The following is a 12,049-nucleotide window of genomic DNA, read 5'->3' on the forward strand; positions in this document are numbered from 1 at the left end:
TTTGTGTTCTGTGAAATCATTTCACAGAGTTACAGCTTTCCCCTAAAGAAGCGTTTCGCTAAGACAGTTCTTGTGGAATTGGCAAAGTGATATTTGGAAGCTCATAGAGGGCTATGGTGAAAAAGGAAATATCCTCACATGAAATCTGGAAAGAAGCTTTCAGAGAAACTGATTAGTGTTCTGTTAATTCATTTCACAGAGTTACATCTGTATTTCGTGGATCTCTTTGCTAGCCTTCTTTCTGTGGAATCTGAGAACAGATATTTCGAATCCCTTGGAAGACTATAGGGCCAAAAGAAATATCCTCCGATAACAAAGAAAAGAAGCTTACTGAGAAACTTCTTTGTGTTCTGTGAAATCATCTCACAGAGTTACAGCTTTCCCCTCAAGGAGCCTTTCGCTAAGACAGTTCTTGTTTAAATGGCAAATTGATATTTGGAAGCCCCTAGAAGGCTATGGTGAAAAAGGAAATATCCTCAGATGAAATCTGGAAAGAAGCTTTCTGAGAAACTGCTTAGTGTTCTGTTAATTCATCTCACAGAGTTGCATCTGTATTTCGTGCATCTCTTTGCTAGCCTTATTTTTGTGGAATCTGAGAACAAATATTTCGGATCCCTTTGAAGACTATAGGGCCAAAGGAAATATCCTCTGATAAAAAAGAGAAAGAAGCTTTCTGAGAAACTTCTTTGTGTTCTGTGAAATCATCTCACAGAGTTACAGCTTTCCCCTCAAGAAGCCTTTCGCTTAGACAGTTCTTGTGGAATTGGCAAAGTGATATTTGGAAGCCCATAGAGGGCTACGGTGAAAATGGAAATATCCTCAGATGGAATCTGGAAAGAAGCTTTCTGAGAAACTGCTTAGTGTTCCGTTAATTCATCTCACAGAGTTATATCTGTATTTCGTGGATCTCTTTGCGAGCCTTATTTCTGTGGAATCTGAGAACAGATATTTCGGATACCTTGGAAGACTATAGGGCCAAAGGAAATATCCTCCGATAACAAAGAGAAAGAAGCTTTCTGCGAAACTTCTTTGTGTTCTGTGAAATCACCTCACAGAGTTACAGATTTCCCCTTAAGGAGCCTTTCGCTAAGACAGTTCTTGTTTAAAAGGCAAAGTGATATTTGGAAGCCCATAGAGTGCTATGATGAAAAAGGAAATATCCTCAGATGAAATAAGGAAAGAAGCTTTCAGAGAAACTGCTTAGTGTTCCGTTAATTCATCTCACAGAGTTACATCTGTATTTCGTGGATCTCTTTGCTAGCCTTATTTCTGTGGAATCTGAGAACAGATATTTCGGATCCCTTGGAAGACTATAGGGCCAAAGGAAATATCCTCCGATAACACAAAGAAAGAAGCTTTCTGAGAAACTTCTTTGTGTTCTTTGAAATCATCTCACAGAGTTACAGCTTTCCCCTCAAGAAGGCTTTGGCTAAGACTGTTCTTGTGGAATTGGCAAAGTGATATTTGGAAGCCCATAGAGGGCTATGGTGAAAAAGGAAATATCCTCAGATGAAATCTGGAAAGAAGCTTTCTGAGAATCTGCTTAGTATTCTGTTAATTCGTCTCACAGAGTTACATCTGTATTTCCTGGATCTCTTTGCTAGCCTTATTTCTCTGTTATCTGAGAACAGATATTTCGGATCTCTTTGAAGACTATAGGGCAAAGGAAATATCCTCCGATAACAAAGAGAAAGAAGCTATCTGAGAAACTTCTTTGTGTTCGTGGAAATCATCTCACAGAGTTACAGCTATCCCCTCACGAAGCCTTTCGCTAAGACAGTTCTTGTGGAATTGGCAAAGTGATATTTGGAAGCCCATAGAGGGCTATGTTGAAAATGGAAATATCCTCAGATGGAATCTGGAAAGAAGTTTTCTGAGAAACTGTTTAGTGTTCTGTTAATTCATCTCAGAGAGTTACATCTGTATTTCGTGGATCTCTTTGCTAGCCTTATTTCTGTGGAATCTGAGAACACATATTTCGGATCCCTTGGAAGACTATAGGGCCAAAGGAAGTATCCTATAATAACAAAGAGAAAGAAGCTTTCTGAGAAACTTCTTTGTGTTCTTTGAAATCATCTCACAGAGTTAAAGCTTTCCCCTCAAGAAGCCTTACGCTAAGACAGTTCTTGTGGAATTGGCAAAGTGATATTTGAAGCCTATAGAGGGCTGCGGTGAAAATCGAAATATCTTCAGATGAAATGTGGAAAGAAGCTTTCTGAGAAACTGCTTAGTGTTCTGCTAATTCATCTCACAGAGTTACATCTGTATTTCGTGGTTCTCTTTGCTAGCCTTATTTCTGTGGAATCTGAGAACAGATATTTCGGATCCCGTGGAAAACTATAGGGCCAAAGGAAATATCCTCCGACAACAAAGAGAAAGAAGCTTTCTGAGAAACTTCTTTGTGTTCTGTGATATCATTTCACAGAGTTACAGCTTTCCCCTAAAGAAGCGTTTCGCTAAGACAGTTCTTGTGGAATTGGCAAAGTGATATTTGGAAGCTCATAGAGGGCTACGGTGAAAATGGAAATATCCTCAGATGGAATCTGGAAAGAAGCTTTCTGAGAAACTGCTTAGTGTTCCGTTAATTCATCTCACAGAGTTACATCTGTATTTCGTGGATCTCTTTGCTAGCCTTATTTCTGTGGAATCTGAGAACAGATATTTCGGATCCCTTGGAAGACTATAGGGCCAAAGGAAGCATCCTCCGATAACAAAGAGAAAGAAGCTTTCTGAGAAACTTCTTTGTGTTCTGTGAAATCATCTCACAGAGTTACAGCTTTCCCCTCAAGAAGCCTTTCGCTAAGACAGTTCTTGCGGAATTGGCAAAGTGATATTTGGAAGCCCATAGAGGGCTATGGTGAAAAAGGTAATATCCTCAGATGAAATTTGGAAAGAAGCTTTCTGAGAAACTGCTTAGTGTTCTGTTAATTCATCTCACAGAGTTACATCTGTATTTCGTGGATCTCTTTGCCAGCCTTATTTCTGTGGAATCTGAGAACAGATATTCCGGATCCCTTGGAAGACTATAGGGCCAAAGGAAATATCCTCCGATAACAAAGAGAAAGAAGCTTTCTGAGAAACTTCTTTGTGTTCTGTGAAATCATCTCACAGAGTTACAGCTTTCCCCTCAAGAAGCCTTTCGCTAAGACAGTTCTTGTGGAATTGGCAAAGTGATATTTGAAGGCCCATAGAGGGCTGCTGTGAAAATTGAAATATCCTCAGATGAAATCTGGAAAGAAGCTTTCTGAGAAACTGCTTAGTGTTCTGCTAATTCATCTCACAGAGTTACATCTGTATTTCGTGGATCTCTTTGCTAGCCTTATTTCTGTGGAATCTGAGAACAGATATTTCGGATCCCTTGGAAGACTATAGGGCCAAAGGAAATATCCTCCGATAACAAAGAGAAAGAAGCTTTCTGAGAAACTTCTTTGTGTTCTGTGAAATCATATCACAGAGTTACAGCTTTCCCCTCACGAAGCCTTTCGCTAAGACAGTTCTTGTGGAATTGGAAAAGTGATATTTGGAAGCCCATAGAGGGCTATGGTGAAAAAGGAAATATCCTCAGATGAAATCTGGAAAGAAGCTTTGTGAGAAACTGCTTAGTATTCTGTTAATTCGTCTCACAGAGTTACATCTGTATTTCCTGGATCTCTTTGCTAGCCTTATTTCTCTGTTATCTGAGAACAGATATTTCGGATCTCTTTGAAGACTATAGGGCAAAGGAAATATCCTCTGATAACAAAGAGAAAGAAGCTATCTGAGAAACTTCTTTGTGTTCCTGGAAATCATCTCACAGAGTTACAGCTATCCCCTCACGAAGCCTTTCGCTAAGACAGTTCTTGTGGAATTGGCAAAGTGATATTTGGAAGCCCATAGAGGGCTATGTTGAAAATGGAAATATCCTCAGATGGAATCTGGAAAGAAGTTTTCTGAGAAACTGTTTAGTGTTCTGTTAATTCATCTCAGAGAGTTACATCTGTATTTCGTGGATCTCTTTGCTAGCCTTCTTTCTGTGGAATCTGAGAACAGATATTTCGAATCCCTTGGAAGACTATAGGGCCAAAAGAAATATCCTCCGATAACAAAGAAAAGAAGCTTACTGAGAAACTTCTTTGTGTTCTGTGAAATCATCTCACAGAGTTACAGCTTTCCCCTCAAGGAGCCTTTCGCTAGGACAGTTCTTGTTTAAATGGCAAATTGATATTTGGAAGCCCCTAGAAGGCTATGGTGAAAAAGGAAATATCCTCAGATGAAATCTGGAAAGAAGCTTTCTGAGAAACTGCTTAGTGTTCTGTTAATTCATCTCACAGAGTTACATCTGTATTTCGTGCATCTCTTTGCTAGCCTTATTTTTGTGGAATCTGAGAACAAATATTTCGGATCCCTTTGAAGACTATAGGGCCAAAGGAAATATCCTCCGATAACAAAGAGAAAGAAGCTTTCTGAGAAACTTCTTTGTGTTCTGTGAAATCATCTCACAGAGTTACAGCTTTCCCCTCAAGAAGCCTTTCGCTTAGACAGTTCTTGTGGAATTGGCAAAGTGATATTTGGAAGCCCATAGAGGGCTACGGTGAAAATGGAAATATCCTCAGATGGAATCTGGAAAGAAGCTTTCTGAGAAACTGCTTAGTGTTCCGTTAATTCATCTCACAGAGTTATATCTGTATTTCGTGGATCTCTTTGCGAGCCTTATTTCTGTGGAATCTGAGAACAGATATTTCGGATACCTTGGAAGACTATAGGGCCAAAGGAAATATCCTCCGATATCAAAGAGAAAGAAGCTTTCTGCGAAACTTCTTTGTGTTCTGTGAAATCACCTCACAGAGTTACAGATTTCCCCTCAAGGAGCCTTTCGCTAAGACAGTTCTTGTTTAAAAGGCAAAGTGATATTTGGAAGCCCATAGAGTGCTATGATGAAAAAGGAAATATCCTCAGATGAAATAAGGAAAGAAGCTTTCAGAGAAACTGCTTAGTGTTCCGTTAATTCATCTCACAGAGTTACATCTGTATTTCGTGGATCTCTTTGCTAGCCTTATTTCTGTGGAATCTGAGAACAGATATTTCGGATCCCTTGGAAGACTATAGGGCCAAAGGAAATATCCTCCGATAACACAAAGAAAGAAGCTTTCTGAGAAACTTCTTTGTGTTCTTTGAAATCATCTCACAGAGTTACAGCTTTCCCCTCAAGAAGGCTTTGGCTAAGACTGTTCTTGTGGAATTGGCAAAGTGATATTTGGAAGCCCATAGAGGGCTATGGTGAAAAAGGAAATATCCTCAGATGAAATCTGGAAAGAAGCTTTCTGAGAATCTGCTTAGTATTCTGTTAATTCATCTCACAGAGTTACATCTGTATTTCGTGGATCTCTTTGCTAGCCTTATTTCTGTGGAATCTGAGAACAGATATTTCGGATCCCTTGGAAGACTATAGGGCCAAATTAAATATCCTCCGATAACAAAGAGAAAGAAGCATTCTGAGAAACTTCTTTGTGTTCTGTGAAATCATCTCACAGAGTTACAGCTTTCCCACGAAGAAGCCTTTCGCTAAGACAGTTTTTGTGGGATTGGCAAAGAGATATTTGAAGCCTACAGAGGGCTACGGTGAAAATCGAAATATCTTCAGATGAAATGTGGAAAGAAGCTTTCTGAGAAACTGCTTAGTGTTCTGCTAGTTCATCTCACAGAGTTACATCTGTATTTCGTGGTTCTCTTTGCTAGCCTTATTTCTGTGGAATCTGAGAAAAGATATTTCGGATCCCTTGGAAAACTATAGGGCCAAAGGAAATATCCTCCGACAACAAACAGAAAGAAGCTTTCTGAGAAACTTCTTTGTGTTCTGTGAAATCATTTCACAGAGTTACAGCTTTCCCCTCAAGAAGCCTTTCGCTAAGACAGTTCTTGTGGAATTGGCAAAGTGATATTTGGAAGGCCATAGAGGGCTATGTTGAAAATGGAAATATCCTCAGATGGAATCTGGAAAGAAGCTTTCTGAGAAACGGCTTAGTGTTCTGTTAATTCATCTCACAGAGTTACATCTGTATTTCGTGGATCTCTTTGCTAGCCTTATTTCTGTGGAATCTGAGAACAGATATTTCGGATCCCTTGGAAGACTATAGGGCCAAAGGAAGCATCCTCCGATAACAAAGAGAAAGGAGCTTTCTGAGAAACTTCTTTGTGTTCTGTGAAATCATCTCACAGAGTTACAGCTTTCCCCTCAAGAAGCCTTTCGCTAAGACAGTTCTTGTGGAATTGGCAAAGTGATATTTGAAGCCTATAGAGGGCTGCGGTGAAAATCGAAATATCTTCAGATGAAATGTGGAAAGAAGCTTTCTGAGAAACTGCTTAGTGTTCTGCTAATTCATCTCACAGAGTTACATCTGTATTTCGTGGTTCTCTTTGCTAGCCTTATTTCTGTGGAATCTGAGAACAGATATTTCGGATCCCGTGGAAAACTATAGGGCCAAAGGAAATATCCTCCGACAACAAGGAGAAAGAAGCTTTCTGAGATACTTCTTTGTGTTCTGTGAAATCATTTCACAGAGTTACAGCTTTCCCCTAAAGAAGCGTTTCGCTAAGACAGTTCTTGTGGAATTGGCAAAGTGATATTTGGAAGCTCATAGAGGGCTATGGTGAAAAAGGAAATATCCTCACATGAAATCTGGAAAGAAGCTTTCAGAGAAACTGATTAGTGTTCTGTTAATTCATTTCACAGAGTTACATCTGTATTTCGTGGATCTCTTTGCTAGCCTTCTTTCTGTGGAATCTGAGAACAGATATTTCGAATCCCTTGGAAGACTATAGGGCCAAAAGAAATATCCTCCGATAACAAAGAAAAGAAGCTTACTGAGAAACTTCTTTGTGTTCTGTGAAATCATCTCACAGAGTTACAGCTTTCCCCTCAAGTAGCCTTTCGCTAAGACAGTTCTTGTTTAAATGGCAAATTGATATTTGGAAGCCCCTAGAAGGCTATGGTGAAAAAGGAAATATCCTCAGATGAAATCTGGAAAGAAGCTTTCTGAGAAACTGCTTAGTGTTCTGTTAATTCATCTCACAGAGTTGCATCTGTATTTCGTGCATCTCTTTGCTAGCCTTATTTTTGTGGAATCTGAGAACAAATATTTCGGATCCCTTTGAAGACTATAGGGCCAAAGGAAATATCCTCCGATAACAAAGAGAAAGAAGCTTTCTGAGAAACTTCTTTGTGTTCTGTGAAATCATCTCACAGAGTTACAGCTTTCCCCTCAAGAAGCCTTTCGCTTAGACAGTTCTTGTGGAATTGGCAAAGTGATATTTGGAAGCCCATAGAGGGCTACGGTGAAAATGGAAATATCCTCAGATGGAATCTGGAAAGAAGCTTTCTGAGAAACTGCTTAGTGTTCCGTTAATTCATCTCACAGAGTTATATCTGTATTTCGTGGATCTCTTTGCGAGCCTTATTTCTGTGGAATCTGAGAACAGATATTTCGGATACCTTGGAAGACTATAGGGCCAAAGGAAATATCCTCCGATATCAAAGAGAAAGAAGCTTTCTGCGAAACTTCTTTGTGTTCTGTGAAATCACCTCACAGAGTTACAGATTTCCCCTCAAGGAGCCTTTCGCTAAGACAGTTCTTGTTTAAAAGGCAAAGTGATATTTGGAAGCCCATAGAGTGCTATGATGAAAAAGGAAATATCCTCAGATGAAATAAGGAAAGAAGCTTTCAGAGAAACTGCTTAGTGTTCCGTTAATTCATCTCACAGAGTTACATCTGTATTTCGTGGATCTCTTTGCTAGCCTTATTTCTGTGGAATCTGAGAACAGATATTTCGGATCCCTTGGAAGACTATAGGGCCAAAGGAAATATCCTCCGATAACACAAAGAAAGAAGCTTTCTGAGAAACTTCTTTGTGTTCTTTGAAATCATCTCACAGAGTTACAGCTTTCCCCTCAAGAAGGCTTTGGCTAAGACTGTTCTTGTGGAATTGGCAAAGTGATATTTGGAAGCCCATAGAGGGCTATGGTGAAAAAGGAAATATCCTCAGATGAAATCTGGAAAGAAGCTTTCTGAGAATCTGCTTAGTATTCTGTTAATTCATCTCACAGAGTTACATCTGTATTTCGTGGATCTCTTTGCTAGCCTTATTTCTGTGGAATCTGAGAACAGATATTTCGGATCCCTTGGAAGACTATAGGGCCAAATTAAATATCCTCCGATAACAAAGAGAAAGAAGCATTCTGAGAAACTTCTTTGTGTTCTGTGAAATCATCTCACAGAGTTACAGCTTTCCCACGAAGAAGCCTTTCGCTAAGACAGTTTTTGTGGGATTGGCAAAGAGATATTTGAAGCCTACAGAGGGCTACGGTGAAAATCGAAATATCTTCAGATGAAATGTGGAAAGAAGCTTTCTGAGAAACTGCTTAGTGTTCTGCTAGTTCATCTCACAGAGTTACATCTGTATTTCGTGGTTCTCTTTGCTAGCCTTATTTCTGTGGAATCTGAGAAAAGATATTTCGGATCCCTTGGAAAACTATAGGGCCAAAGGAAATATCCTCCGACAACAAACAGAAAGAAGCTTTCTGAGAAACTTCTTTGTGTTCTGTGAAATCATTTCACAGAGTTACAGCTTTCCCCTCAAGAAGCCTTTCGCTAAGACAGTTCTTGTGGAATTGGCAAAGTGATATTTGGAAGGCCATAGAGGGCTATGTTGAAAATGGAAATATCCTCAGATGGAATCTGGAAAGAAGCTTTCTGAGAAACGGCTTAGTGTTCTGTTAATTCATCTCACAGAGTTACATCTGTATTTCGTGGATCTCTTTGCTAGCCTTATTTCTGTGGAATCTGAGAACAGATATTTCGGATCCCTTGGAAGACTATAGGGCCAAAGGAAGCATCCTCCGATAACAAAGAGAAAGGAGCTTTCTGAGAAACTTCTTTGTGTTCTGTGAAATCATCTCACAGAGTTACAGCTTTCCCCTCAAGAAGCCTTTCGCTAAGACAGTTCTTGTGGAATTGGCAAAGTGATATTTGAAGCCTATAGAGGGCTGCGGTGAAAATCGAAATATCTTCAGATGAAATGTGGAAAGAAGCTTTCTGAGAAACTGCTTAGTGTTCTGCTAATTCATCTCACAGAGTTACATCTGTATTTCGTGGTTCTCTTTGCTAGCCTTATTTCTGTGGAATCTGAGAACAGATATTTCGGATCCCGTGGAAAACTATAGGGCCAAAGGAAATATCCTCCGACAACAAGGAGAAAGAAGCTTTCTGAGATACTTCTTTGTGTTCTGTGAAATCATTTCACAGAGTTACAGCTTTCCCCTAAAGAAGCGTTTCGCTAAGACAGTTCTTGTGGAATTGGCAAAGTGATATTTGGAAGCTCATAGAGGGCTATGGTGAAAAAGGAAATATCCTCACATGAAATCTGGAAAGAAGCTTTCAGAGAAACTGATTAGTGTTCTGTTAATTCATTTCACAGAGTTACATCTGTATTTCGTGGATCTCTTTGCTAGCCTTCTTTCTGTGGAATCTGAGAACAGATATTTCGAATCCCTTGGAAGACTATAGGGCCAAAAGAAATATCCTCCGATAACAAAGAAAAGAAGCTTACTGAGAAACTTCTTTGTGTTCTGTGAAATCATCTCACAGAGTTACAGCTTTCCCCTCAAGTAGCCTTTCGCTAAGACAGTTCTTGTTTAAATGGCAAATTGATATTTGGAAGCCCCTAGAAGGCTATGGTGAAAAAGGAAATATCCTCAGATGAAATCTGGAAAGAAGCTTTCTGAGAAACTGCTTAGTGTTCTGTTAATTCATCTCACAGAGTTGCATCTGTATTTCGTGCATCTCTTTGCTAGCCTTATTTTTGTGGAATCTGAGAACAAATATTTCGGATCCCTTTGAAGACTATAGGGCCAAAGGAAATATCCTCCGATAAAAAAGAGAAAGAAGCTTTCTGAGAAACTTCTTTGTGTTCTGTGAAATCATCTCACAGAGTTACAGCTTTCCCCTCAAGAAGCCTTTCGCTTAGACAGTTCTTGTGGAATTGGCAAAGTGATATTTGGAAGCCCATAGAGGGCTACGGTGAAAATGGAAATATCCTCAGATGGAATCTGGAAAGAAGCTTTCTGAGAAACTGCTTAGTGTTCCGTTAATTCATCTCACAGAGTTATATCTGTATTTCGTGGATCTCTTTGCGAGCCTTATTTCTGTGGAATCTGAGAACAGATATTTCGGATACCTTGGAAGACTATAGGGCCAAAGGAAATATCCTCCGATAACAAAGAGAAAGAAGCTTTCTGCGAAACTTCTTTGTGTTCTGTGAAATCACCTCACAGAGTTACAGATTTCCCCTTAAGGAGCCTTTCGCTAAGACAGTTCTTGTTTAAAAGGCAAAGTGATATTTGGAAGCCCATAGAGTGCTATGATGAAAAAGGAAATATCCTCAGATGAAATAAGGAAAGAAGCTTTCAGAGAAACTGCTTAGTGTTCCGTTAATTCATCTCACAGAGTTACATCTGTATTTCGTGGATCTCTTTGCTAGCCTTATTTCTGTGGAATCTGAGAACAGATATTTCGGATCCCTTGGAAGACTATAGGGCCAAAGGAAATATCCTCCGATAACACAAAGAAAGAAGCTTTCTGAGAAACTTCTTTGTGTTCTTTGAAATCATCTCACAGAGTTACAGCTTTCCCCTCAAGAAGGCTTTGGCTAAGACTGTTCTTGTGGAATTGGCAAAGTGATATTTGGAAGCCCATAGAGGGCTATGGTGAAAAAGGAAATATCCTCAGATGAAATCTGGAAAGAAGCTTTCTGAGAATCTGCTTAGTATTCTGTTAATTCATCTCACAGAGTTACATCTGTATTTCGTGGATCTCTTTGCTAGCCTTTTTTCTGTGGAATCTGAGAACAGATATTTCGGATCCCTTGGAAGACTATAGGGCCAAATTAAATATCCTCCGATAACAAAGAGAAAGAAGCATTCTGAGAAACTTCTTTGTGTTCTGTGAAATCATCTCACAGAGTTACAGCTTTCCCACGAAGAAGCCTTTCGCTAAGACAGTTCTTGTGGGATTGGCAAAGTGATATTTGAAGCCTACAGAGGGCTACGGTGAAAATCGAAATATCTTCAGATGAAATGTGGAAAGAAGCTTTCTGAGAAACTGCTTAGTGTTCTGCTAGTTCATCTCACAGAGTTACATCTGTATTTCGTGGTTCTCTTTGCTAGCCTTATTTCTGTGGAATCTGAGAAAAGATATTTCGGATCCCTTGGAAAACTATAGGGCCAAAGGAAATATCCTCCGACAACAAACAGAAAGAAGCTTTCTGAGAAACTTCTTTGTGTTCTGTGAAATCATTTCACAGAGTTACAGCTTTCCCCTCAAGAAGCCTTTCGCTAAGACAGTTCTTGTGGAATTGGCAAAGTGATATTTGGAAGGCCATAGAGGGCTATGTTGAAAATGGAAATATCCTCAGATGGAATCTGGAAAGAAGCTTTCTGAGAAACGGCTTAGTGTTCTGTTAATTCATCTCACAGAGTTACATCTGTATTTCGTGGATCTCTTTGCTAGCCTTATTTCTGTGGAATCTGAGAACAGATATTTCGGATCCCTTGGAAGACTATAGGGCCAAAGGAAGCATCCTCCGATAACAAAGAGAAAGAAGCTATCTGAGAAACTTCTTTGTGTTCTGTGAAATCATCTCACAGAGTTACAACTTTCCCCTCAAGAAGCCTTTCGCTAAGACAGTTCTTGTGGAATTGGCAAAGTGATATTTGGAACCCCTTAGAGGGCTATGGTGAAAAAGGAAATATCCTCAGATGAAATTTGGAAAGAAGCTTTCTGAGAAACTGCTTAGTGTTCTGTTAATTCATCTCACAGAGTTACATCTGTATTTCGTGGATCTCTTTGCCAGCCTTATTTCTGTGGAATCTGAGAACAGATATTCCGGATCCCTTGGAAGACTATAGGGCCAAAGGAAATATCCTCCGATAACAAAGAGAAAGAAGCTTTCTGAGAAACTTCTTTGTGTTCTGTGAAATCATCTCACAGAGTTACAGCTTTCCCCTCAAGAAGCCTTT

This window comes from Macaca fascicularis, chromosome 13 (assembly GCF_037993035.2).
Source record: "Macaca fascicularis isolate 582-1 chromosome 13, T2T-MFA8v1.1".
NCBI classification, from domain to species: domain Eukaryota; kingdom Metazoa; phylum Chordata; class Mammalia; order Primates; family Cercopithecidae; genus Macaca; species Macaca fascicularis.